The sequence below is a fragment of the Doryrhamphus excisus genome, unplaced genomic scaffold, assembly GCF_037039965.1.
Source record: "Doryrhamphus excisus strain RoL-2023G ecotype Guam unplaced genomic scaffold, RoL_Dexc_Guam_v1.1 HiC_scaffold_30, whole genome shotgun sequence".
In the NCBI taxonomy this organism is placed as follows: domain Eukaryota; kingdom Metazoa; phylum Chordata; class Actinopteri; order Syngnathiformes; family Syngnathidae; genus Doryrhamphus; species Doryrhamphus excisus.
In genome coordinates, this window is record NW_027621868.1 from 1 (window position 1) to 25,075 (window position 25,075).

General features: G+C 49.7%; 3 long non-coding RNA genes across 3 annotated transcripts; all 3 read left to right on the forward strand.

Annotated features, from left to right (window-relative positions):
* Positions 1-3,657: 3,657 nt before the first annotated feature.
* LOC144898039 (uncharacterized) lies at positions 3,658-5,982 on the forward strand. Its single transcript, XR_013626977.1, has 3 exons — positions 3,658-4,956; positions 5,038-5,134; positions 5,950-5,982. It is a non-coding gene; the product is annotated as an uncharacterized LOC144898039 (long non-coding RNA).
* A 3,051-nt stretch (positions 5,983-9,033) lies between these two features.
* On the forward strand, positions 9,034-12,646 carry LOC144898037 (uncharacterized). The gene is made up of 3 exons (XR_013626975.1): positions 9,034-9,102; positions 9,563-11,452; positions 11,535-12,646. It is a non-coding gene; the product is annotated as an uncharacterized LOC144898037 (long non-coding RNA).
* A 1,949-nt stretch (positions 12,647-14,595) lies between these two features.
* LOC144898038 (uncharacterized) lies at positions 14,596-16,473 on the forward strand. The gene is made up of 2 exons (XR_013626976.1): positions 14,596-15,314; positions 15,384-16,473. It is a non-coding gene; the product is annotated as an uncharacterized LOC144898038 (long non-coding RNA).
* The last annotated feature ends 8,602 nt before the right edge of the window (positions 16,474-25,075 follow it).

Sequence of the window (25,075 nt, forward strand, 5' to 3'; positions counted from 1 at the left end):
CCAAATTTTTTTTCAGAGCACTGCCCAGTGGACCGCGACCTCCTCCAGCTGTTTTTGGGAGTTCTTTTGTCTCTGGACTGCTCCATGGTATGCCTTCGCCCCCATCGCCTTGCTTTTCCTTTTTTGGACTGCACTAATGAATACAGATATTCTGGCTGCCACATGAATTACATGTGCAGCATTCTCCATCCATTTAACAGAATACTGAAGGATGTTGACGCTCAAGAATTTGGTCCCAACAGCTTAGACAAGGTAAGATTACAGTACAGCTGTTGAATGACACCAACATGGTTTAGGTTATTCTATGCTTTACAGTGTCAAAACCTTTTTTCAAGTCGAAGATTGGTTTGAAATTGGAAACGGACAAGGATCTACGTTCTTATATATTGAATGACAGCTGATGCCTTCCATACACAAGGAAAAACTGCCGCAGAAATTGAGAGAGTGAGATTTGTGGTTACAGGAGTTATTGATGTACAATTGAGTTCTTTCAACATAAAAGTATCAATGTATCAGTATTGAGAAGAGCACCGCCATCCTCCTTTATCTACACTTTATTGTCCGATTCACAAGAAAAATTATGTCACACACTTACAGTATATTAAAGACAGGTTGTAGAATTTGATATGGTTGGAATCATTTAGAACATTCATGTAGAACGCAAATGATATTAAATATATATGTATAAATATCAAATATTGCAGTGTAAATAAATAAAAATAAACATGAATTAGAGAAAAGAAATCCATTCCATTATCAAGTGGTTGAAATAATTGTCATGTTTCTCAACATGCAGGCTGAAGGTCAAACTGAAGGACATAATTGATTCTCAGTACACGGATCAGGTATGGAAACGGCTTATATTATTGTCATTGAATTGTTCAAGCATTCAAAGGATTGTGTGTGTTTTATGTATCAGTGTATCAGTACACGCTCAGTGATGTCAAGTCAGGTCGCGTTCACCTGATCCTGGAATGGCTTCCAACAGCCTCGGAGGCAGACCAACTGGATAAGGGGGGTGCTTCCAGAAGAAGAAAAAGCGTACTAATGCTTCATTCAACTATAAAAAATACTAATATCGAACCATTCTCTTCAGATTCTCAAGTTCTACTCCAGGCAGTCCTACCAGAACAAAGCCGTTCCATCTGTGGGACTTTTGTTTGTCTTCATCGAACAAGCAGATGGTTTACCAGTAAGTGAGTCGAGGAGGTACTGAGGAGGCATGATCTGTGTTTTATTATGACCCATGTGGCGTGTCAACAGGTGGAAAAGAGTGGAAAAGAGCCAAAAGTGGGAGCGGATATGCTTCTTGGAAAAACATCCCACAAAACTACTGTGAGACTACTAAGCGTGGCAACTAGCCAAATAATAACCAGGGTATTGGCATCCGGGACTAACACGTCCATCTTTGCTGTAGGTGTGTGATCGCACGACATCACCTCAGTGGAATGAGGCGTTCTGCTTCCTGGTTCATGACCCTAGAGAAGAGAATGTTGTTGTCAAGGTAAGTTAACAATATTATTTTTAGTATTTCCACCATGTGATATCAACAAACTTGACTTGTATTACTACCTTTACACTTTGTTTCTCCAGCTCTCTCACAGCTGGACGTTGCCCATGGGTTCCTTAGTCGTCCCAATCAGAGAGCTGCTCTCGGAACCAGAACTGGTCCTGGATCAGTGGTTCCATCTGGATGGCGCCTCCCCAGAGAGTCAGATTCTTCTTCGAGCTGAACTCAAGGTAGGCGATCTCTCATTCTAGTCTTAACTTGCACCAGACTTCACATGCAATTGTTGCAGATGCTGATTCCGAGCAAATGTCCTCGTGGTGATCATGAGGCTAAATTCACTTCCAAAGACTCCGACCGCTCGACTGAGCAGCAGAAACGGGAGGCAGATGTGATGCAAAAGTGAGCGCTGCGTATATCCAAGCACACTAGTCTCAGGTCTTATTTGGTTTTCATGCTACATTGGGTTCTTAGGTCAAGTTTGGTGGACACTCCGGTAGAAACTCTTTTCTATGTCTGCCAATCAACCATTTTCCTGGTGGTGTGCCGATGACGCTGGACCAGTTGCTTTTGGCTCCCGCCGATTGAGCCGGACATAGAGCTGTCGAAGCTGATGTCCGCCAGTATATCTTCCCATTGGCCTTTTTCCGCAGGTGACTCCCTTGGTGGCGTAAGTAGTGGGGCGTCGTCAAGCAAATTCTGACTCCCAACAGCAAAGGGCCTATGTGGTCCGAGTTGGTAGGGGACCGGGGGGTAACCGATTCCCCTCGCGCCATCTGATCCAAGAGCAGGGACAGCTGGTCACCGTAATCGTCGGATTCCTCTCCCGGTGGCTGACCTTGGTCGAGGTTTTTCTCTTTCCTCGTGCGTTTGCGCTGGGTGCTGACCCAGGGGGTAGCGCTGGAGTCTCAGGGGTTTTGTCCTTCGGCGGTAAGGATGTTTTGCAGGTCTTGCAGGTCTTGGGATGAGGATACCTCTGGTTCTGTTTGGATACCGGCATCCAGGCAGGCCCCGGCAACTGTTGGATCGAGCCGAGAACGAAGAGAAGTGGTTGGGATGGATGGCCTTCCGGCGTCCCAGAGGTGGAGGGTTCCCAGAGGTGGAGGGTTCCTCCAAATCTTGTTCCAATCCTTGGATGTCAGGGTTTGTCGGTGGCGGATCTTCGTTTTGTGCGGGTGGTTTTACAGGTTCATATTCCTGGATTCTATTTTTCAATTTCTCTAGGGTTCTCAACGGAAAGCGAATTCTGACTCCCAATGCCGAAGGGCCTCTGTGGCCTGGGTTGGTGGGGGAGTGGGGGGAACCGATTCCCCTCGCGCCATCAGATCCAAGAGCAGGGACAGCTGGTCACCGTAATCGTCGGATTCCTCTCCCGGTGGCTGACCTTGGTCGAGGTTTTTCTCTTTCCTCGTGCGGTAGCGCTGGAGTCTCAGGGGTTTTGTCCTTCGGCGGTAAGGATGTTTTGCAGGTCTTGGGATGAGGATTTACAGGTTTTACAGGTTTTACAGGGTTCACAGGGTTCATATTCCTGGATTCTATTTTTCAATTTCTTAGGGTTCTCAACGGAAAGCGAATTCTGACTCCCAACGCCGAAGGGCCTCTGTGGCCTGGGTTGGTGGGGGAGTGGGGGGAACCGATTCCCCTCGCGCCATCAGATCCAAGAGCAGGGACAGCTGGTCACCGTAATCGTCGGATTCCTCTCCCGGTGGCTGACCTTGGTCGAGGTTTTTCTCTTTACTCGTGCGGTAGCGCTGGAGTCTCAGGGGTTTTGTCCTTCGGTGGTAAGGATGTTTTGCAGGTCTTGGGATAAGGATTTACAGGTTTTACAGGTTTTACAGGTTTTACAGGTTTTACAGGTTTTACAGGTTTTACAGGTTTTACAGGTTTTACAGGTTTTACAGGGTTCACAGGGTTCATATTCCTGGATTCTATTTTTCAATTTCTTAGGGTTCTCAACGGAAAGCGAATTCTGACTCCCAACGCCGAAGGGCCTCTGTGGCCTGGGTTGGTGGGGGAGTGGGGGGAACCGATTCCCCTCGCGCCATCAGATCCAAGAGCAGGGACAGCTGGTCACCGTAATCGTCGGATTCCTCTCCCGGTGGCTGACCTTGGTCGAGGTTTTTCTCTTTACTCGTGCGGTAGCGCTGGAGTCTCAGGGGTTTTGTCCTTCGGCGGTAAGCATGTTTTGCAGGTCTTGGGATGAGGTTTTACAGGTTTTACAGGTTCATATTCCTGGATTCTATTTTTCAATTTCTTAGGGTTCTCAACAGAAAGCGAATTCTGACTCCCAACGCCGAAGGGCCTCTGTGGCCCGGGTTGGTGGGGGGAACCGATTCCCCTCGCGCCATCAGATCCAAGAGCAGGGACAGCTGGTCACCGTAATCGCCGGATTCCTCTCCCGGTGGCTGACCTTGGTCAAGGTTTTTCTCTTTCCTCGTGCGTTTGCGCTGGGTGCTGACCCAGGGGGTAGCGCTGGAGTCTCAGGGGTTTTGTCCTTTGGCGGTAAGGATGTTTTGCAGGTCTTGGGATGGAATGAGGGCACCCAAGTTTGTTTGGCTTGGGGGTCTCAACGGAAAGCTTGCAGCTGAATTTGTGTAGGCAGAAGTCGGTTCTATGTTTATACGACCTTTCGTTGGGGAGTTACTGGCGAAAAACGTCGCCCATTGAGATTGCATTGTTGGAAGCAGCAGTCCATTAAAGTGACCACGAGATGGTGGTATTTACCGAGTAGAATAGCATTACTTTAAAGTGACCCCTAGTTGGCAGTACATAGCAAGTAGAAATAGCAGCCCCCCCCCTCCCTCACCCCCTGCCTTCCTCATTTGGGCCCAGCCTTCCACACCCCAGTCCCCGAGCCCCCCCAGCCTTCTACATTTAGGCCCAGCCTCCCCCGTCCCACACCCCAGCCCCCCACTCCCTCGCCCCAGCCCCCCCAGCCTTCTTACACTTGTGCCCAACCTGTGGAGGGCAGTAATACGCCTTGGAGCGTTGAAACAAAAGAGGAAGACAGACTGGCAGAGAATGGTGGTATCAACGGACCAGCTAACCGAAGGAAACATGAGTAGTCTGCGCTGCGCCGTTGGGTAAGTAGTCAACATAGATCTCGTTTGAATGTTTGGGTTAGGGTTTTAGGGCTATGGTTGGAGGAGGGTTTTAGGGCCGAGTTAGGGCTGGCTAGGGCGAGTTGGGGCCAGGGCTCTTTAGGGCTGGCTAGGGCGAGTTAGGGCGAGTTGGGGCCAGGGCTGGCTAGGGCGAGTTGGGGCTAGGGCGAGTTGGGGCCAGGGCTGGCTAGGGCGAGTTGGGGCCAGGGCTGGCTAGGGCGAGTTGGGGCCAGGGCTCTTTAGGGCTGGCTAGGGCTCGTTAGGGCCAGATATAAATTTGACCATCCATTTAACAGAATACTGAAGGATGTTGACGCTCAAGAATTTGGTCCCAACAGCTTAGACAAGGTAAGATTACAGTACAGCTGTTGAATGACACCAACATGGTTTAGTTATTCATTCATTTTCTATGTCTCTTATCCTCACTAGGGTGGGGGTATGCTGGAGCCTGATTTGGGGCGAGAGGCGGGGTACACCCTGGACCGGTGGCCAGCCAATCCCAGGGCACATACAGCGCATCCGGAAAGTATTCACAGCGCTTCACTTTTTCCACATTTTGTCAAGTTACAGCCTCATTCCAAATTGTATTAATTTAATCTCTTACCTCAAAATACTCCATTATGACAATGTGAAAAAGGTTATTATATTTCCAAATCATGTCCAATCAACTGAATTTACTGCAGGTGGACTCCAATTGACTGTATAGTAGACACCAAAAGTCCAGAAGGAGGCGACTGGCACACTAGTGTGGGAAGTCCATACCTGCATGAGGAAAGTGGAAGTCAAAAAATAATCATTCTAATAATACGATTCCCAATTAAGGGAATAAATCCCAGGTCTTTGGTTTAGTTATGAAATGTTGAATTAATTTCACAGGTACCTCAACCTGTGGCTGTGTTGCGTTTTTGTGCACCGTCATCTGGAAGTAAATACAGCTTTAGTACAAATGCAGTGAAGCTGTTCTGGTTTGAAATAATGTTTTGTAGAAGATGTGTTAAGATCATTTCATTCAAAGAAGGCCATCTTAAAAAATACTACACAATCATATTAGAAAAGTGGTGTAGGTGGTAGCTTAAATCATGTAAATATTACTTATAAATTGCTCCAAATAAAGTCAGGGAAAACTAGTTAAACAATCCTGAAAAGCGAGTACATTTATATGGATTTTGAAGTAGATTCAAAGGTAGTTTGGGGTCAAATTTACTAGCAAAGAGTACCTCTTTCATTCAAAAAAAGTAAATTTGACCAGAGTATTTCCCAAGGAAAAGTTGCTTGGGAATTGTGCGTGCAAATTGTTACCTAGCTTTGCTCAAGTAAATGGCACTCCAAATTTTTTTTCAGTGTACTGCCCAGTGGACCGCGACCTCCTCCAGCTGATTTTGGGAGTTCTTTTGTCTCTGGACTGCTCCATGGTATGCCTTCTGCCCCCATCGCCTTGCTTTTCCTTTTTTGGACTGCACTAATGAATACAGATATTCTGGCTGCCACATGAATTACATGTGCAGCATTCTCCATCCATTTAACAGAATACTGAAGGATGTTGACGCTCAAGAATTTGGTCCCAACAGCTTAGACAAGGTAAGATTACAGTACAGCTGTTGAATGACACCAACATGGTTTAGGTTATTCTATGCTTTACAGTGTCAAAACCTTTTTTCAAGTCGAAGATTGGTTTGAAATTGGAAACGGACAAGGATCTACGTTCTTATATATTGAATGACAGCTGATGCCTTCCATACACAAGGAAAAACTGCCGCAGAAATTGAGAGAGTGAGATTTGTGGTTACAGGAGTTATTGATGTACAATTGAGTTCTTTCAACATAAAAGTATCAATGCCCAATCTGCATCTTTTGTTTTAGAATATTTAATCCTTAATCCATTTGTAGAAAGCTTGCTGGCCACAGTAAAGTAGCAACTCGTCACATTATGAATACATGTACCAGATGATAAATGATGAGTTTTGTTGCTCCATCAGGTTACATCTGGAGGTGTTTGATAAAGACATGGACATGAAGGATGACTTTATGGGAAGGTACTGCTTCCAGTACACATTAGTAGTGTTGTTATTATCGATACTGTCACATACTGCAACTGCTTGATAATACTGCTTACTACCTCCAGCGCAGCGATGCCAGTATTGAGAAGAGCACCGCCATCCTCCTTTATCTACACTTTATTGTCCGATTCACAAGAAAAATTATGTCACACACTTACAGTATATTAAAGACAGGTTGTAGAATTTGATATGGTTGGAATCATTTAGAACATTCATGTAGAACGCAAATGATATTAAATATATATGTATAAATATCAAATATTGCAGTGTAAATAAATAAAAATAAACATGAATTAGAGAAAAGAAATCCATTCCATTATCAAGTGGTTGAAATAATTGTCATGTTTCTCAACATGCAGGCTGAAGGTCAAACTGAAGGACATAATTGATTCTCAGTACACGGATCAGGTATGGAAACGGCTTATATTATTGTCATTGAATTGTTCAAGCATTCAAAGGATTGTGTGTGTTTTATGTATCAGTGTATCAGTACACGCTCAGTGATGTCAAGTCAGGTCGCGTTCACCTGATCCTGGAATGGCTTCCAACAGCCTCGGAGGCAGACCAACTGGATAAGGGGGGTGCTTCCAGAAGAAGAAAAAGCGTACTAATGCTTCATTCAACTATAAAAAATACTAATATCGAACCATTCTCTTCAGATTCTCAAGTTCTACTCCAGGCAGTCCTACCAGAACAAAGCCGTTCCATCTGTGGGACTTTTGTTTGTCTTCATCGAACAAGCAGATGGTTTACCAGTAAGTGAGTCGAGGAGGTACTGAGGAGGCATGATCTGTGTTTTATTATGACCCATGTGGCGTGTCAACAGGTGGAAAAGAGTGGAAAAGAGCCAAAAGTGGGAGCGGATATGCTTCTTGGAAAAACATCCCACAAAACTACTGTGAGACTACTAAGCGTGGCAACTAGCCAAATAATAACCAGGGTATTGGCATCCGGGACTAACACGTCCATCTTTGCTGTAGGTGTGTGATCGCACGACATCACCTCAGTGGAATGAGGCGTTCTGCTTCCTGGTTCATGACCCTAGAGAAGAGAATGTTGTTGTCAAGGTAAGTTAACAATATTATTTTTAGTATTTCCACCATGTGATATCAACAAACTTGACTTGTATTACTACCTTTACACTTTGTTTCTCCAGCTCTCTCACAGCTGGACGTTGCCCATGGGTTCCTTAGTCGTCCCAATCAGAGAGCTGCTCTCGGAACCAGAACTGGTCCTGGATCAGTGGTTCCATCTGGATGGCGCCTCCCCAGAGAGTCAGATTCTTCTTCGAGCTGAACTCAAGGTAGGCGATCTCTCATTCTAGTCTTAACTCGCACCAGACTTCACATGCAATTGTTGCAGATGCTGATTCCGAGCAAATGTCCTCGTGGTGATCATGAGGCTAAATTCACTTCCAAAGACTCCGACCGCTCGACTGAGCAGCAGAAACGGGAGGCAGATGTGATGCAAAAGTGAGCGCTGCGTATATCCAAGCACACTAGTCTCAGGTCTTATTTGGTTTTCATGCTACATTGGGTTCTTAGGTCAAGTTTGGTGGACACTCCGGTAGAAACTCTTTTCTATGTCTTATCCTCACTAGGGTTGGGGTATGCTGGAGCCTGATTTGGGGCGAGAGGCGGGGTACACCCTGGACCGGTGGCCAGCCAATCCCAGGGCACATACAGTGCATCCGGAAAGTATTCACAGCGCTTCACTTTTTCCACATTTTGTCAAGTTACAGCCTCATTCCAAATTGTATTAATTTAATCTCTTACCTCAAAATACTCCACTCCACTAATGAACTGCACTAATGAATACAGATATTCTTGCTGCCACATGAATTACATGTGCAGCATTTTTGGTAGGTTGAGCGTTGTTGCGCTTCCACCTGAATTGGCATCAGCTGTTGGGGCTCGATTGCGAGGCGGTGCCAGGGTTATTGATGGGTCTTGGCGTCACCGGGGCGCTCATTGTTCCTTGCTGTTCACCTGTCGAGGCTGTGTTGGCGCGCTCCGGTGGCGGGCTCTGGTCTGTCGTGCCATCAGCAGCGTATGTGAAAGGTAGGCATAAAATTACTGGGCGTGTACCGGTGACGGTGCATCATGTGACCGCAGCCATGGTTGTTTTAATTTGCAGCGGGGTTGGTTGTTGAGGACCTGGCGTGCATTTTGGAGGGCTTGCAGGAAGTGCAGTGTCAGCCTCTTGAGGCTAGGATTGCACTGGCTGTGTGTTAAGCTACCTTTGCTCCGGTAAGCTGCCGATGCTTTAAACAAGCAGAAAGCTAACTTTAGCACCACATGTTGTCTGTCTCAAAGTTAAATGATCTGGTTAGATAATTAATTTTCTTTTTTGTGGTTAGCACAGAGAGGTTGTCACGTTCCGGCTTGGGAGCTTTACGGCACGACCCCAGGATGCAGAGATGAGGACCCAATAGCAGGTAAAAAGGCATTTATTGTTGATACTATGCAGCAGACCAACGCACTAGCATGTTCAACAGAGAAAACAACATCAATGACCCAACAAAGAAAGGAGCGCGCACCTGAACCAAATAGGCATCACAAATAATGAGAAACAGGTGCGGGAGATAATGGACATCAACTGAAAACACAGCAGAGCAACACAGGAAGGAAATACAAAACAAGGGCATGAACGAGGAACTGAGGAAAACTAAGAGCTGTCACAAGGGGGTGACAGACGTTAAACTATTTGTTGGCAAATTCAGGTTCAACATTCAGTGTGTGTGTGTAAAATGTTGCAGATTGAATAGTTTAACAGGCTAACACACATAATATTGTTTGAAGCAATGTCGGTGTGTTCTGTTGTACTTTGCTAGCTCTGACAGAGGTTTAAACTTCAAAAGTGGTGCCCTGTCTAATATTTTGTGTATGTGTTTTCAGGTTGCTGCAACGAACGTGACTCGGCACTGTAAGTTCTGTTCAGCTTTTTTTTTTACCACTAGAACATCTATTTAAACACTGTAGATTGCAGCACAACCACTTTTCAAAAATGAGCCCCCTCCCATGCCTCCATGATGATTGCATGTGCACATTTCAGACACTTGGTGCACTGAGTAGTCACCTGTCAAGATATCATACTTAATTGTGACTTTTTAGTGTCCTTTATGCACATCTGAGCAACCATTTTCAGTCTGTACTCCTCAGTCACATAAGATCACACTTAAAAAAGAACGAGACAGAGGTATAGTATATAAAATAATTATCTAACCAGATCATTTAACTTTTAAATAGACACAACACATGGTGCTAGAGTTAGCACAAATGTCTACTCTTCATTGAACGCCATAAAAGTAGAGTGCACCAAGGGAGTCTTGCATCAGACTTTTCTAGTGACATTGTCTTTGAGCATACTCACAATCAACATGCTTTCGGCTGGCTATATTTTCCTAATAACACGGTATCTATAGACATTAACTGTAGATACTGTACAAGGTGAGCTGATCCAAGAGCAGCCCCAGTCCTGTTTTTGTGAATGATTATATTTTGTTGTTGTTGACATGTGCTGGCAATTTGCTCCTCATGTGCTGGAATGTTGTTGACAAATGGTATGACGTTATTGTACATTTTTAGCGCGCGCGCTTTTATTTTGAATTTCTTTCAAACCCCGCCGACGGCAGCAGTGCGCTTTCGTCACTGGTGAGTAGCATGTCTTTATCTCTATCATGTAATATTCTCGTATTAAACCAACATTACCACAGACGTATTGTGAGCTAAGCCAATGGTAAATTTGCAAAAGTGCCTGTTTGAACTGTGCTAATGTTCTAGCTAACAAGTGTTTTGGCTAACCTTCTAGCTAACAAATGGTTTAGCTAACGTTTATAGTTAGTTAAACCTGGTTTAGTTAGTTAAATAAACAAAGGTGCAGTAGTACTATGGTGCCAGATATTGACCCCAGTCATTTAAGTAGGGACATTTTTTTTGGTCTTGTTTATGATAGTGTTACTCAACAGCTTGATGTGTTGCTTTCAGGGATTCAATGAGTTTAATTATCATCTCATCAGTTGATGTGTGTGAGTGCATATGTCATAACTTAGAAGAGAGTTAGGAGTCTTAGGAGAGAAAAAGTCACCCATTGTTGAACATCTATGCTGGCTGTACAGTCATAGCTAGTATATAGTTTGTGCTAAAATTGTGAATTTGACCTGAAATTGTATTTTACAGTTGGTGGGTGAATGTTGACCACAAAGCATTTACCTGTGCAAAAACAATAATTATAGGAAGTGTCCCTTGTTAACTTCTCTCAACCATTGTCTTCCTGTCCCATTTAGAATTGTCCAGATCACACTGCCAGAAAGTGTTCTTTGCCACGCGAGTCATTGAAATGTATTAGTTTGCCACATTTGCACAATGTACATGTTGTCAGTTTGTGCTCATCTGTCATTTTCAGTTCTGATATTACTGCACTTGCAAGCTCAAATTGTAGTAGGCCATGTGACGTGCATGATGACCACTAGTTGGCGGTACATACCAAGTAGAAACAGCAGTAGATTACAGTGACCCCTATTTTTGTATTTATATATCTATAAATATATAATATAATTATATATATTTTTGTATTAACCACAAGTGATGATCCCCCGTTGACAACCAGGGTTAGGGTCCGGGGTTGGAGTCAGGGGTTAGGATGAACTGAAGTGTTTGTGCTGTCTTCTACAGGCTGGATGAAGGCCAGCCTTGCTAGCGCTCTCCACTCACACCAGGCCTGTGGGGCAAAAACAGTATCTGCAGCTTCAACTCTGGGTTCTTCTCCCCGTCTTAACCAATGGAAGGGTTAGGATGCACTGAAATGTTCATGCTGTCTTCTCCTGACAATAGTCACAAGTTAGCAAAGGTGGGGTGTTTGTGCTTCCAGGTTCTTCTGTTGATCCCGAAGGACAACACCAGTTTTTCCACCTTTGTGGGAACGATTGCGTTGGCAAGAAGATCCTTGGCATTCCTGAAGGTGTCCCCCGGAAAGCTGTCCACCTGCAGGTCTGGGAAGTCATTTGGTGGAAACTGGAATCTCCCAGGATGACGAATCTCTTCCGCACGGCAAGTTGCCAATCAACCATTTTCCTGGTGGTGTGCCGATGACGCTGGACCAGTTGCTTTTGGCTCCCGCCGATTGAGCCGGACATAGAGCTGTCGAAGCTGATGTCCGCCAGTATATCTTCCCATTGGCCTTTTTCCGCAGGTGACTCCCTTGGTGGCGTAAGTAGTGGGGCGTCGTCAAGCAAATTCTGACTCCCAACAGCAAAGGGCCTATGTGGTCCGAGTTGGTAGGGGACCGGGGGGTAACCGATTCCCCTCGCGCCATCTGATCCAAGAGCAGGGACAGCTGGTCACCGTAATCGTCGGATTCCTCTCCCGGTGGCTGACCTTGGTCGAGGTTTTTCTCTTTACTCGTGCGTTTGCGCTGGGTGCTGACCCAGGGGGTAGCGCTGGAGTCTCAGGGGTTTTGTCCTTCGGCGGTAAGGATGTTTTGCAGGTCTTGCAGGTCTTGGGATGAGGATACCTCTGGTTCTGTTTGGATACCGGCATCCAGGCAGGCCCCGGCAACTGTTGGATCGAGCCGAGAACGAAGAGAAGTGGTTGGGATGGATGGCCTTCCGGCGTCCCAGAGGTGGAGGGTTCCCAGAGGTGGAGGGTTCCTCCAAATCTTGTTCCAATCCTTGGATGTCAGGGTTTGTCGGTGGCGGATCTTCGTTTTGTGCGGGTGGTTTTACAGGTTCATATTCCTGGATTCTATTTTTCAATTTCTCTAGGGTTCTCAACGGAAAGCGAATTCTGACTCCCAACGCCGAAGGGCCTCTGTGGCCTGGGTTGGTGGGGGAGTGGGGGGAACCGATTCCCCTCGCGCCATCAGATCCAAGAGCAGGGACAGCTGGTCACCGTAATCGTCGGATTCCTCTCCCGGTGGCTGACCTTGGTCGAGGTTTTTCTCTTTACTCGTGCGGTAGCGCTGGAGTCTCAGGGGTTTTGTCCTTCGGCGGTAAGGATGTTTTGCAGGTCTTGGGATAAGGATTTACAGGTTTTACAGGTTTTACAGGTTTTACAGGTTTTCACAGGGTTTCACAGGGTTTCACAGGGTTTCACAGGTTTTCACAGGTTTTCACAGGTTTTCACAGGTTTTCACAGGTTTTCACAGGTTTTCACAGGTTTTCACAGGTTTTCACAGGTTTCACAGGTTTCACAGGTTTCACAGGTTTCACAGGTTTCACAGGTTTCACAGGTTTCACTTTCTTAGGGTTCTCAACGGAAAGCGAATTCTGACTCCCAACGCCGAAGGGCCTCTGTGGCCCGGGTTGGTGGGGGAGTGGGGGGAACCAATTCCCCTCGCGCCATCAGATCCAAGAGCAGGGACAGCTGGTCACCGTAATGGTCGGATTCCTCTCCCGGTGGCTGACCTTGGTCGAGGTTTTTCTCTTTACTCGTGCGGTAGCGCTGGAGTCTCAGGGGTTTTGTCCTTCGGCGGTAAGCATGTTTTGCAGGTCTTGGGATGAGGTTTTACAGGTTTTACAGGTTCATATTCCTGGATTCTATTTTTCAATTTCTTAGGGTTCTCAACAGAAAGCGAATTCTGACTCCCAACGCCGAAGGGCCTCTGTGGCCCGGGTTGGTGGGGGAGTGGGGGGAACCGATTCCCCTCGCGCCATCAGATCCAAGAGCAGGGACAGCTGGTCACCGTAATCGCCGGATTCCTCTCCCGGTGGCTGACCTTGGTCAAGGTTTTTCTCTTTCCTCGTGCGTTTGCGCTGGGTGCTGACCCAGGGGGTAGCGCTGGAGTCTCAGGGGTTTTGTCCTTTGGCGGTAAGGATGTTTTGCAGGTCTTGGGATGGAATGAGGGCACCCAAGTTTGTTTGGCTTGGGGGTCTCAACGGAAAGCTTGCAGCTGAATTTGTGTAGGCAGAAGTCGGTTCTATGTTTATACGACCTTTCGTTGGGGAGTTACTGGCGAAAAACGTCGCCCATTGAGATTGCATTGTTGGAAGCAGCAGTCCATTAAAGTGACCACGAGATGGTGGTATTTACCGAGTAGAATAGCATTACTTTAAAGTGACCCCTAGTTGGCAGTACATAGCAAGTAGAAATAGCAGCCTCCCCCCTCCCTCACCCCCTGCCTTCCTCATTTGGGCCCAGCCTTCCACACCCCAGTCCCCGAGCCCCCCAGCCTTCTACATTTAGGCCCAGCCTCCCCCGTCCCACACCCCAGCCCCCCACTCCCTCGCCCCAGCCCCCCCAGCCTTCTTACACTTGAAACAAAAGAGGAAGAAGACAGACTGGCAGAGAATGGTGGTATCAACGGACCAGCTAACCGAAGGAAACATGAGTAGTCTGCGCTGCGCCGTTGGGTAAGTAGTCAACATAGATCTCGTTTGAATGTTTGGGTTAGGGTTTTAGGGCTATGGTTGGAGGAGGGTTTTAGGGCCGAGTTAGGGCTGGCTAGGGCGAGTTAGGGCGAGTTGGGGCCAGGGCTGGCTAGGGCGAGTTGGGGCTAGGGCGAGTTGGGGCCAGGGCTGGCTAGGGCGAGTTGGGGCCAGGGCTCTTTAGGGCTGGCTAGGGCTCGTTAGGGCCAGATATAAATTTGACCATCCATTTAACAGAATACTGAAGGATGTTGACGCTCAAGAATTTGGTCCCAACAGCTTAGACAAGGTAAGATTACAGTACAGCTGTTGAATGACACCAACATGGTTTAGTTATTCATTCATTTTCTATGTCTCTTATCCTCACTAGGGTGGGGGTATGCTGGAGCCTGATTTGGGGCGAGAGGCGGGGTACACCCTGGACCGGTGGCCAGCCAATCCCAGGGCACATACAGTACATCCGGAAAGTATTCACAGCGCTTCACTTTTTCCACATTTTGTCAAGTTACAGCCTCATTCCCAATTGTATTAATTTAATCTCTTACCTAAAATACTCCATTATGACAATGTGAAAAAGTTTTTTTTTTACTTTTTTGAATTTATTAAAAATAGAAAACAAAAAATCACATTTACATAAGTAGTCACAGCCTTTGCCATGAAGCTCAAAATTGAGCTCAGGTGCATCTTTTTTCCACTGATCATCCTTGAGATCTTTCTACAGCGTAATTGGAGTCCACCTGCAGTAAATTCAGTTGATTGGACATGATTTGGAAAATATAATAACTGTCTATATAAGGTCCCACAATATTTTCATCCAGGATATCTCTATATATTGCTGCATTCATTTTTCCTTCTATCCTGACTAGTCGAATAATGGGGGCCACTGTGCTCATTGGGACCTTCAAAGCAGCAGAAATGTTTCTGTATCCTTCCCCAGATTTGTGCCTCAAGACAATCCTGTCTCGCAGGTCTACAGACAGTTCTTTTGACTTCATGCTTGGCGTTTGTGCTCTGACATGCACAGTCAACTGTGGGACCTTATATAGACAGTTATTGTATTTCCAAATCATGTCCAATCAACTGAATTTACTGCAGGTGGACTCCAATTGAGCTGTAGAAAGATCTGTGAATACTTATGTAAATGTGATTTTTTTGGTTTTCTATTTTTAATATATTCAAAACATGAATGTAACATGACAAAATGTAGAAAAAGTGAAGCGCTGTGAATACTTTCCGGATGCACTGTACCTTCATGGAGACAAACGTGTGTTGACGTCTCATGTAAGGTTAGTTGTTGTGACCTTTGACCCGTACTGTGCACTTTGCTTCCTCTGTCTTTCTTGTGGTTGGTTCAGGACTGAGCGATGACATCCTAGAGACTCATTTGGATCTCGACGTGGACCCCATGCTGTACGACTCTGCTGCAAACTCAGACGAGGATGTCGTGTACTCCAGCAGCCCTTTCACTGACTCTCAACTGTTGGACGTATCTTTGCTGCCGCCCGCTCTCTGACATCCCTGCTTTGGACATGGAGGATTGTCCTTGTCTTCAATTGCTGCTTGGAACCCCAGCCAAGCCCGCCTCACCCATGTGTGTGATGAAATGGCATTGTGTATATTATGCAATAAAAAATAAGTCAACTAAAGAGACCCACTCCAAAGGGCTGGCCTCTATGTGGTTTATATACGGTATGAATATATGGGTTGGTCAAGTAGTTCAAGGTGGAGGACAGCTGGGCTATGGTGGGTCCCGTGCCTGTATCTAGTGCGGTTAAAATAGAAGGGTGACCGAGCCAGAACCATGCCGAGGGCAAAGGAGTAGCCCCAAGGAAACCCCTCACCCCCTCCACACCCAATTGTAGACCAGCCCCCAAGGTTCCTAACGCAGCAGGGAGGATACTTAATAGGTATCATAGCTACATGACAACCTTCCCTCAATCGTTGGAACAAAGTGACAATTTGAAATCACTGCAGTACTGCCATAACGCCACTAGGTGACAGCATTGCTCCGCTAACACCCTCATAACTCCGAGTTAACTCCCAAGACCCAAAGTTTCCACCGTTTTGGGAAATGTGGTGCGTAAATCCGTGTAAAAATTGGCCATGAAGCTCAAGCATGCGACGAAACGATGAACATGCACACTGTAAGAAGGCGAATAGATGTTACACGCATTATTTTCATGATTTCTGCTTTTCCATCAACTATTTGTTTTTAGTAGAGATGGTGAAATGAGCCCGAAGCCTCGAAGTGTGTCAAGTCTTCCTGAGTCACACTGCTTCCAAATGGTGACCATTTCATCACGTGACCGCTGACGTCATGAGCATCTTATGTCACAGCGCGCATTGAAACGGACTGGTTATTTTGGCGCTAACTTGTGCATATAATGACCACCAAGCAATTGAACTGTTAATGACATGAACTAATTAAAGCATTTTTGTTTGTAATGGCGATCTGTCTTTCACTCGTTGTAGCGAGATTGCTTTGCCTTCCTTCTTCCACCAGATGTCGCTAATATTGCCTTTGACGGAGACAACGCTCCCAATGTGTTCCGGGACAATGTGAAGGACAACAAAGCTCAAGTTTTCATCTTCCGAGTACACTCGGACGTTAGGAACACACCATTTCCAGCACATGCATATTTCAACTGCTAAACACATTGCTAGACAGTAGAGTGGGATGAATGCCAATAGTGAACTTTTACTGCAACTATGAAGGATGGCCATCTTGAATTGGATGTATAAGTGTTGGATTATTTACCGGTAAATTTTGTAAAGTGGACTGACATGTTGCTACATGTTTCTGGCCTGAAAGGGCCAGCCTTAGAGGGCCAGCCTTAAAGGGCCAGCCTTAGAGGGCCAGCCTTAAAGGCCCAGCTTAAAGGGCCAGCCTTAAAGGGCCAGCCTTAGAGGGCCAGCCTTAAAGGCCCAGCTTAAAGGGCCAGCCTTAAAGGGCCAGCTTAAAGGGCCAGCCTTAGAGGGTCAGCTTTAAAGGGCCAGCTTAAAGGGCCAGCCTTATAGGGCCAGCTTAAAGGGCCAGCCTTAGAGGGCCAGCCTTAAAGGGCAAGCCTTAAAGGGCCAGCCTTAGAGGGCCAGCCTTAGAGGGCCAGCTTAAAGGGCCAGCCTTAGAGGGCCAGCTTAAAGGGCCAGCCTTAAGGGGCCAGCTTAAAGGGCCAGCCTTAAAGGGCCAGCCTTAAAGGGCCAGCTTAAAGGGCCAGCCTTAAAGGGCCAGCTTAAAGGGCCAGCCTTAAAGGGCCAGCCTTAAAGGGCCAGCTTAAAGGGCCAGCCTTAAAGGGCCAGCTTAAAGGGCCAGCCTTAAAGGGCAAGCCTTAAAGGGCCAGCCTTAAAGGGCCAGCTTAAAGGGCCAGCCTTAAAGGGCCAGCTTAAAGGGCCAGCTTAAAGGGCAAGCCTTAAAGGGCCAGCCTTAGAGGGCCAGCTTAAAGGGCCAGCCTTAGAGGGCCAGCTTAAAGGGCCAGCCTTAAGGGGCCAGCTTAAAGGGCCAGCCTTAAAGGGCCAGCCTTAAAGGGCCAGTCCTAAAGGGCCAGCCTTAGAGGGCCAGCCTTAAAGGGCCAGCTTAAAGGGCCAGCCTTAAAGGGCCAGCCTTAAAGGGCCAGCCTTAAAGGGCCAGCTTAAAGGGCCAGCCTTAAAGGGCCAGCTTAAAGGGCCAGCCTTAAAGGGCCAGCCTTAGAGGGCCAGCTTAAAGGGCCAGCCTTAAAGGGCCAGCTTAAAGGGCCAGCCTTAGAGGGCCAGCTTAAAGGGCCAGCCTTAAAGGGCCAGCTTAAAGGGCCAGCTTAAAGGGCCAGCCTTAAAGGGCCAGCTTAAAGGGCCAGCCTTAGAGGGCCAGCCTTAAGGGGCCAGCTTAAAGGGCCAGCTTAAAGGGCCAGCCTTAGATGGCCAGCTTAAAGGGCCAGCCTTAGAGGGCCAGCTTAAAGGGCCAGCCTTAAGGGGCCAGCTTAAAGGGCCAGCCTTAAAGGGCCAGCCTTAAAGGGCCAGCTTAAAGGGCCAGCCTTAGAGGGCCAGCCTTAAGGGGCCAGCTTAAAGGGCCAGCTTAAAGGGCCAGCCTTAGATGGCCAGCTTAAAGGGCCAGCCTTAGAGGGCCAGCTTAAAGGGCCAGCCTTAAAGGGCCAGCCTTAAAGGGCCAGCCTTAAAGGGCCAGCCTTAGAGGGCCAGCCTTAAAGGGCCAGCCTTAGAGCGCCAGCTTAAAGGGCCAGCCTTAAAGGGCCAGCCTTAGAGGGCCAGCCTTAGAGGGCCAGCTTAAAGGGCCAGCCTTAAAGGGCCAGCCTTAAAGGGCCAGCTTTAAAGGGCCAGCCATAAAGGGCCAGCTTAAAGGGCCAGCCTTAAAGGGCCAGCCTTAAAGGGCCAGCCTTAAAGGGCCAGCCTTAGAGGGCCAGCTTAAAGGGCCAGCCTTAGAGGGCCAGCTTAAAGGGCCAGCCTTAAGGGGCCAGCTTAAAGGGCCAGCCTTAGAGGGCCAGCTTAAAGGGCCAGCCTTAGAGGGCCAGCTTTACAGGGCCAGCTTAAAGGGCCAGCCTTAAGGGGCCAGCTTAAAGGGCCAGCCTTAAAGGGCCAGCTTAAAGGGCCAGCTTAAAGGGCCAGCCTTAAAGGGCCAGCTTAAAGGGCCAGCCTTAAAGGGCCAGCCTTAAAGGGCCAGCTTAAAGGGCCAGCCTTAAAGGGCCAGCCTTAAAGGGCCAGCTTAAAGGGCCAGCCTAAAGGGCCAGCCTTAGAGGGCCAGCCTTAAAGGCCCAGCTTAAAGGGCCAGCCTTAAAGGGCCAGCCTTAAAGGGCCAGTCTTAAAGGGCCAGCCTTAGAGGACCAGCCTTAAAGGGCCAGCTTAAAGGGCCAGCTTAAAGGGCCAGCCTTAAGGGGGAGGGCTTAAAGGGCCAGCCTTAAAGGGCCTGCCTTAAAGGGCCAGCTTTAAAGGGCCAGCTTAAAGGGCCAGCCTTAAAGGGCCAGCCTTAAAGGGCCAGCTTAAAGGGCCAGCCTTAAGGGGCCAGCTTAAAGGGCCAGCCTTAAAGGGCCAGCTTAAAGGGCCGGCCTTAAAGGGCCAGCCTTAAGGGGCCAGCTTAAAGGGCCAGCTTAAAGGGCCAGCCTTAGAGGGCCAGCTTAAAGGGCCAGCCTTAAGGGGCCAGCTTAAAGGGCCAGCCTTAAAGGGCAAGCCTTAAAGGGCCAGCCTTAGAGGGCCAGCTTAAAGGGCCAGCCTTAGAGGGCCAGCTTAAAGGGCCAGCCTTAAGGGGCCAGCTTAAAGGGCCAGCCTCAAAGGGCCAGCCTTAAAGGGCCAGCTTAAAGGGCCAGCCTCAAAGGGCCAGCCTTAAAGGGCCAGCTTAAAGGGCCAGCCTTAAAGGGCCAGCTTAAAGGGCCAGCCTTAAAGGGCCAGCCTTAAAGGGCCAGCTTAAAGGGCCAGCTTTAAAGGGCCAGCTTAAAGGGCCAGCCTTAAAGGGCCAGCCTTAAAGGGCCAGCCTTAAAGGGCCAGCCTTAGAGGGCCAGCTTAAAGGGCCAGCCTTAAGGGGCCAGCTTAAAGGGCCAGCTTAAAAGGCCAGCCTTAGAGGGCCAGCTTAAAGGGCCAGCCTAAAGGGGCCAGCTTAAAGGGCCAGCCTTAAAGGGCAAGCCTTAAAGGGCCAGCCTTAGAGGGCCAGCTTAAAGGGCCAGCCTTAAGGGGCCAGCCTTAAAGGGCCAGCCTTAAAGGGCCAGCCTTAAGGGACCAGCTTAAAGGGCCAGCCTTAAAGGGCCAGTCTTAAAGGGCCAGCCTTAGAGGGCCAGCCTTAAAGGGCCAGCTTAAAGGGCCAGCCTTAAAGGGCCAGCTTAAAAGGCCAGCCTTAAAGGGCCAGCTTAAAGGGCCAGCCTTAGATGGCCAGCCTTAAGGGGCCAACTTAAAGGGCCAGCCTTAAAGGGCCAGCCTTAAAGGGCCAGCCTTAAAGGGCCAGCCTTAAAGGGCCAGCTTAAAGGGCCAGCTTAAAGGGCCAGCCTTAGAGGGCCAGCTTAAAGGGCCAGCCTTAAGGGGCCAGCTTAAAGGGCCAGCCTTAAAGGGCAAGCCTTAAAGGGCCAGCCTTAGAGGGCCAGCCTTAGAGGGCCAGCTTAAAGGGCCAGCCTTAGAGGGCCAGCTTAAAGGGCCAGCCTTAAGGGGCCAGCTTAAAGGGCCAGCCTCAAAGGGCCAGCCTTAAAGGGCCAGCTTAAAGGGCCAGCCTTAAAGGGCCAGCTTAAAGGGCCAGCCTTAAAGGGCCAGCTTAAAGGGCCAGCCTTAAAGGGCAAGCCTTAAAGGGCCAGCCTTAAAGGGCCAGCCTTAAAGGGCCAGCTTAAAGGGCCAGCCTTAAAGGGCCAGCCTTAAAGGGCCAGCTTAAAGGGCCAGCCTTAAAGGGCCAGCTTAAAGGGCCAGCCTTAGAGGGCCAGCTTAAAGGGCCAGCCTTAAGGGGCCAGCTTAAAGGGCCAGCCTTAAAGGGCCAGCCTTAAAGGGCCAGTCTTAAAGGGCCAGCCTTAGAGGGCCAGCCTTAAAGGGCCAGCTTAAAGGGCCAGCCTTAGAGGGCCAGCTTAAAGGGCCAGCCTTAAGGGGCCAGCTTAAAGGGCCAGCCTTAAAGGGCCAGCTTAAAGGGCCAGCCTTAAAGGGCCAGCCTTAAAGGGCCAGCTTAAAGGGCCAGCCTTAAAGGGCCAGCTTAAAGGGCCAGCCTTAAAGGGCAAGCCTTAAAGGGCCAGCCTTAAAGGGCCAGCCTTAGAGGGCCAGCTTAAAGGGCCAGCCTTAGAGGGCCAGCTTAAACAGCCAGCCTTAAGGGGCCAGCTTAAAGGGCCAGCCTTAAAGGGCCAGCCTTAAAGGGCCAGTCTTAAAGGGCCAGCCTTAGAGGACCAGCCTTAAAGGGCCAGCTTAAAGGGCCAGCTTAAAGGGCCAGCCTTAAGGGGGAGGGCTTAAAGGGCCAGCCTTAAAGGGCCTGCCTTAAAGGGCCAGCTTTAAAGGGCCAGCTTAAAGGGCCAGCCTTAAAGGGCCAGCCTTAAAGGGCCATCTTAAAGGGCCAGCCTTAAGGGGCCAGCTTAAAGGGCCAGCCTTAAAGGGCAAGCCTTAAAGGGCCAGCCTTAGAGGGCCAGCTTAAAGGGCCAGCTTAAAGGGCCAGCCTTAGAGGGCCTGCTTAAAGGGCCAGCCTTAAGGGGCCAGCTTAAAGGGCCAGCCTTAAAGGGCCAGCCTTAAAGGGCCAGCTTAAAGGGCCAGCCTTAAAGGGCCAGCTTAAAGGGCCAGCCTTAAAGGGCCAGCTTAAAGGGCCGGCCTTAAAGGGCCAGCCTTAAGGGGCCAGCTTAAAGGGCCAGCTTAAAGGGCCAGCCTTAGAGGGCCAGCTTAAAGGGCCAGCCTTAAGGGGCCAGCTTAAAGGGCCAGCCTTAAAGGGCAAGCCTTAAAGGGCCAGCCTTAGAGGGCCAGCTTAAAGGGCCAGCCTTAGAGGGCCAGCTTAAAGGGCCAGCCTTAAGGGGCCAGCTTAAAGGGCCAGCCTCAAAGGGCCAGCCTTAAAGGGCCAGCTTAAAGGGCCAGCCTTAAAGGGCCAGCTTAAAGGGCCAGCCTTAAAGGGCCAGCCTTAAAGGGCCAGCTTAAAGGGCCAGCTTTAAAGGGCCAGCTTAAAGGGCCAGCCTTAAAGGGCCAGCCTTAAAGGGCCAGCCTTAAAGGGCCAGCCTTAGAGGGCCAGCTTAAAGGGCCAGCCTTAGAGGGCCAGCTTAAAGGGCCAGCCTTAAGGGGCCAGCTTAAAGGGCCAGCCTTAAAGGGCCAGCCTTAAAGGGCCAGCCTTAAAGGGCCAGCCTTAGAGGGCCAGCCTTAAAGGGCCAGCCTTAAAGGGCCAGCCTTAAAGGGCCAGCCTTAGAGGGCCAGCCTTAAAGGGCCAGCTTTAAAGGGCCAGTCTTAAAGGGCCAGCCTTAGAGGGCCAGCCTTAAAGGGCCAGCTTAAAGGGCCAGCCTTAAAGGGCCAGCTTAAAGGGCCGGCCTTAAAGGGCCAGCCTTAAAGGGCCAGCTTAAAGGGCCAGCCTTAAAGGGCCAGCTTAAAGGGCCAGCCTTAGAGGGCCAGCCTTAAGGGGCCAGCTTAAAGGGCCAGCCTTAAAGGGCCAGCCTTAGAGGGCCAGCTTAAAGGGCCAGCCTTAAGGGGCCAGCTTAAAGGGCCAGCCTTAAAGGGCCAGCCTTAGATGGCCAGCTGAAAGGGCCAGCCTTAGAGGGCCAGCTTAAAGGGCAAGCCTTAAGGGGCCAGCTTAAAGGGCCAGCCTTAAAGGGCCAGCCTTAAAGGGCCAGTCTTAAAGGGCCAGCCTTAGAGGGCCAGCTTTAAAGGGCCAGCTTAAAGGGCCAGCCTTAAAGGGCCAGCCTTAAAAGGCCAGGTTAAAGGGCCAGCCTTAGAGGGCAAGCCTTAAGGGGCCAGCTTAAAGGGCCAGCCTTATAGGGCCAGCCTTAAAGGGCCAGCTAAAAGGGCCAGCCTTAAAGGGCCAGCTTAAAGGGCCAGCCTTAAAGGGCCAGCCTTAGAGGGCCAGCTTAAAGGGCCAGCCTTAGAGGGCCAGCTTAAAGGGCCAGCCTTAAGGGACCAGCTTAAAGGGCCAGCCTTAAAGGGCCAGTCTTAAAGGGCCAGCCTTAGAGGGCCAGCCTTAAAGGGCCAGCTTAAAGGGCCAGCCTTAAAGGGCCAGCTTAAAGGGCCAGCCTTAAGGGGCCAGCTTAAAGGTCCAGCCTTAAATGGCAAGCCTTAAAGGGCCAGCCTTAGAATGCCAGCCTTAGAGGGCCAGCTTAAAGGGCCAGCCTTAGAGGGCCAGCTTAAAGGGCCAGCCTTAAGGGGCCAGCTTAAAGGGCCAGCCTCAAAGGGCCAGCCTTAAAGGGCCAGCCTTAAAGGGCCAGCTTAAAGGGCCAGCTTAAAGGGCCAGCCTTAAAGGGCCAGCTTAAAGGGCCAGCCTTAAAGGGCCAGCCTTAGAGGGCCAGCTTAAAGGGCCAGCCTTAAAGGGCCAGCCTTAGAGGGCCAGCTTAAAGGGCCAGCCTTAGAGGGCCAGCTTAAAGGGCCAGCCTTAAGGGACCAGCTTAAAGGGCCAGCCTTAAAGGGCCAGCCTTAAAGGGCCAGCTTAAAGGGCCAGCTTAAAGGGCCAGCCTTAGAGGGCCAGCTTAAAGGGCCAGCCTTAAAGGGCCAGCTTAAAGGGCCAGCCTTAAAGGGCAAGCCTTAAAGGGCCAGCCTTAGAGGGCCAGCCTTAGAGGGCCAGCTTAAAGGGCCAGCCTTAGAGGGCCAGCTTAAAGGGCCAGCCTTAGAGGGCCAGCTTAAAGGGCCATTCTCAAAGGGCCAGCCTTAAAGGGCCAGCTTAAAGGGCCAGCCTTAAAGGGCCAGCTTAAAGGGCCAGCCTTAAAGGGCCAGCCTTAAAGGGCCAGCTTAAAGGGCCAGCCTTAAAGGGCCAGCTTAAAGGGCCAGCCTTAAAGGGCAAGCCTTAAAGGGCCAGCCTTAAAGGGCCAGCCTTAAAGGGCCAGCTTAAAGGGCCAGCCTTAAAGGGCCAGCTTAAAGGGCCAGCCTTAAAGGGCCAGCTTAAAGGGCCAGCCTTAGAGGGCCAGCTTAAAGGGCCAGCCTTAAGGGGCCAGCTTAAAGGGCCAGCCTTAAAGGGCCAGCCTTAAAGGGCCAGTCTTAAAGGGCCAGCCTTAGAGGGCCAGCCTTAAAGGGCCAGCTTAAAGGGCCAGCCTTAAAGGGCCAGCCTTAGAGGGCCAGCTTAAAGGGCCAGCCTTAGAGGGCCAGCTTAAAGGGCCAGCCTTAAGGGGCCAGCTTAAAGGGCCAGCCTTAAAGGGCCAGCCTTAAGGGGCCAGCTTAAAGGGCCAGCCTTAAAGGGCCAGCCTTAAAGGGCCAGCTTAAAGGGCCAGCCTTAAAGGGCCAGCTTAAAGGGCCAGCCTTAAAGGGCCAGCTTAAAGGGCCGGCCTTAAAGGGCCAGCCTTAAGGGGCCAGCTTAAAGGGCCAGCTTAAAGGGCCAGCCTTAGAGGGCCAGCTTAAAGGGCCAGCCTTAAGGGGCCAGCTTAAAGGGCCAGCCTTAAAGGGCAAGCCTTAAAGGGCCAGCCTTAGAGGGCCAGCCTTAGAGGGCCAGCCTTAGAGGGCCAGCTTAAAGGGCCAGCCTTAGAGGGCCAGCTTAAAGGGCCAGCCTTAAGGGGCCAGCTTAAAGGGCCAGCCTCAAAGGGCCAGCCTTAAAGGGCCAGCTTAAAGGGCCAGCCTTAAAGGGCCAGCTTAAAGGGCCAGCCTTAAAGGGCCAGCCTTAAAGGGCCATCTTAAAGGGCCAGCCTTAAAGGGCAAGCCTTAAAGGGCCAGCCTTAAAGGGCCAGCCTTAAAGGGCCAGCTTAAAGGGCCAGCCTTAAAGGGCCAGCCTTAAAGGGCCAGCTTAAAGGGCCAGCCTTAAAGGGCCAGCCTTAGAGGGCCAGCTTAAAGGGCCAGCCTTAAGGGGCCAGCTTAAAGGGCCAGCCTTAAAGGGCCAGCCTTAAAGGGCCAGTCTTAAAGGGCCAGCCTTGGAGGGCCAGCCTTAAAGGGCCAGCTTAAAGGGCCAGCCTTAGAGGGCCAGCTTAAAGGGCCAGCCTTAAGGGGCCAGCTTAAAGGGCCAGCCTTAAAGGGCCAGCTTAAAGGGCCAGCCTTAAAGGGCCAGCCTTAAAGGGCCAGCTTAAAGGGCCAGCCTTAAAGGGCCAGCTTAAAGGGCCAGCCTTAAATGGCAGGCCTTAAAGGGCCAGCCTTAAAGGGCCAGCCTTAGAGGGCCAGCTTAAAGGGCCAGCCTTAGAGGGCCAGCTTAAACAGCCAGCCTTAAGGGGCCAGCTTAAAGGGCCAGCCTTAAAGGGCCAGCCTTAAAGGGCCAGTCTTAAAGGGCCAGCCTTAGAGGACCAGCCTTAAAGGGCCAGCTTAAAGGGCCAGCTTAAAGGGCCAGCCTTAAGGGGGAGGGCTTAAAGGGCCAGCCTTAAAGGGCCTGCCTTAAAGGGCCAGCTTTAAAGGGCCAGCTTAAAGGGCCAGCCTTAAAGGGCCAGCCTTAAAGGGCCAGCTTAAAGGGCCAGCCTTAAGGGGCCAGCTTAAAGGGCCAGCCTTAAAGGGCAAGCCTTAAAGGGCCAGCCTTAGAGGGCCAGCT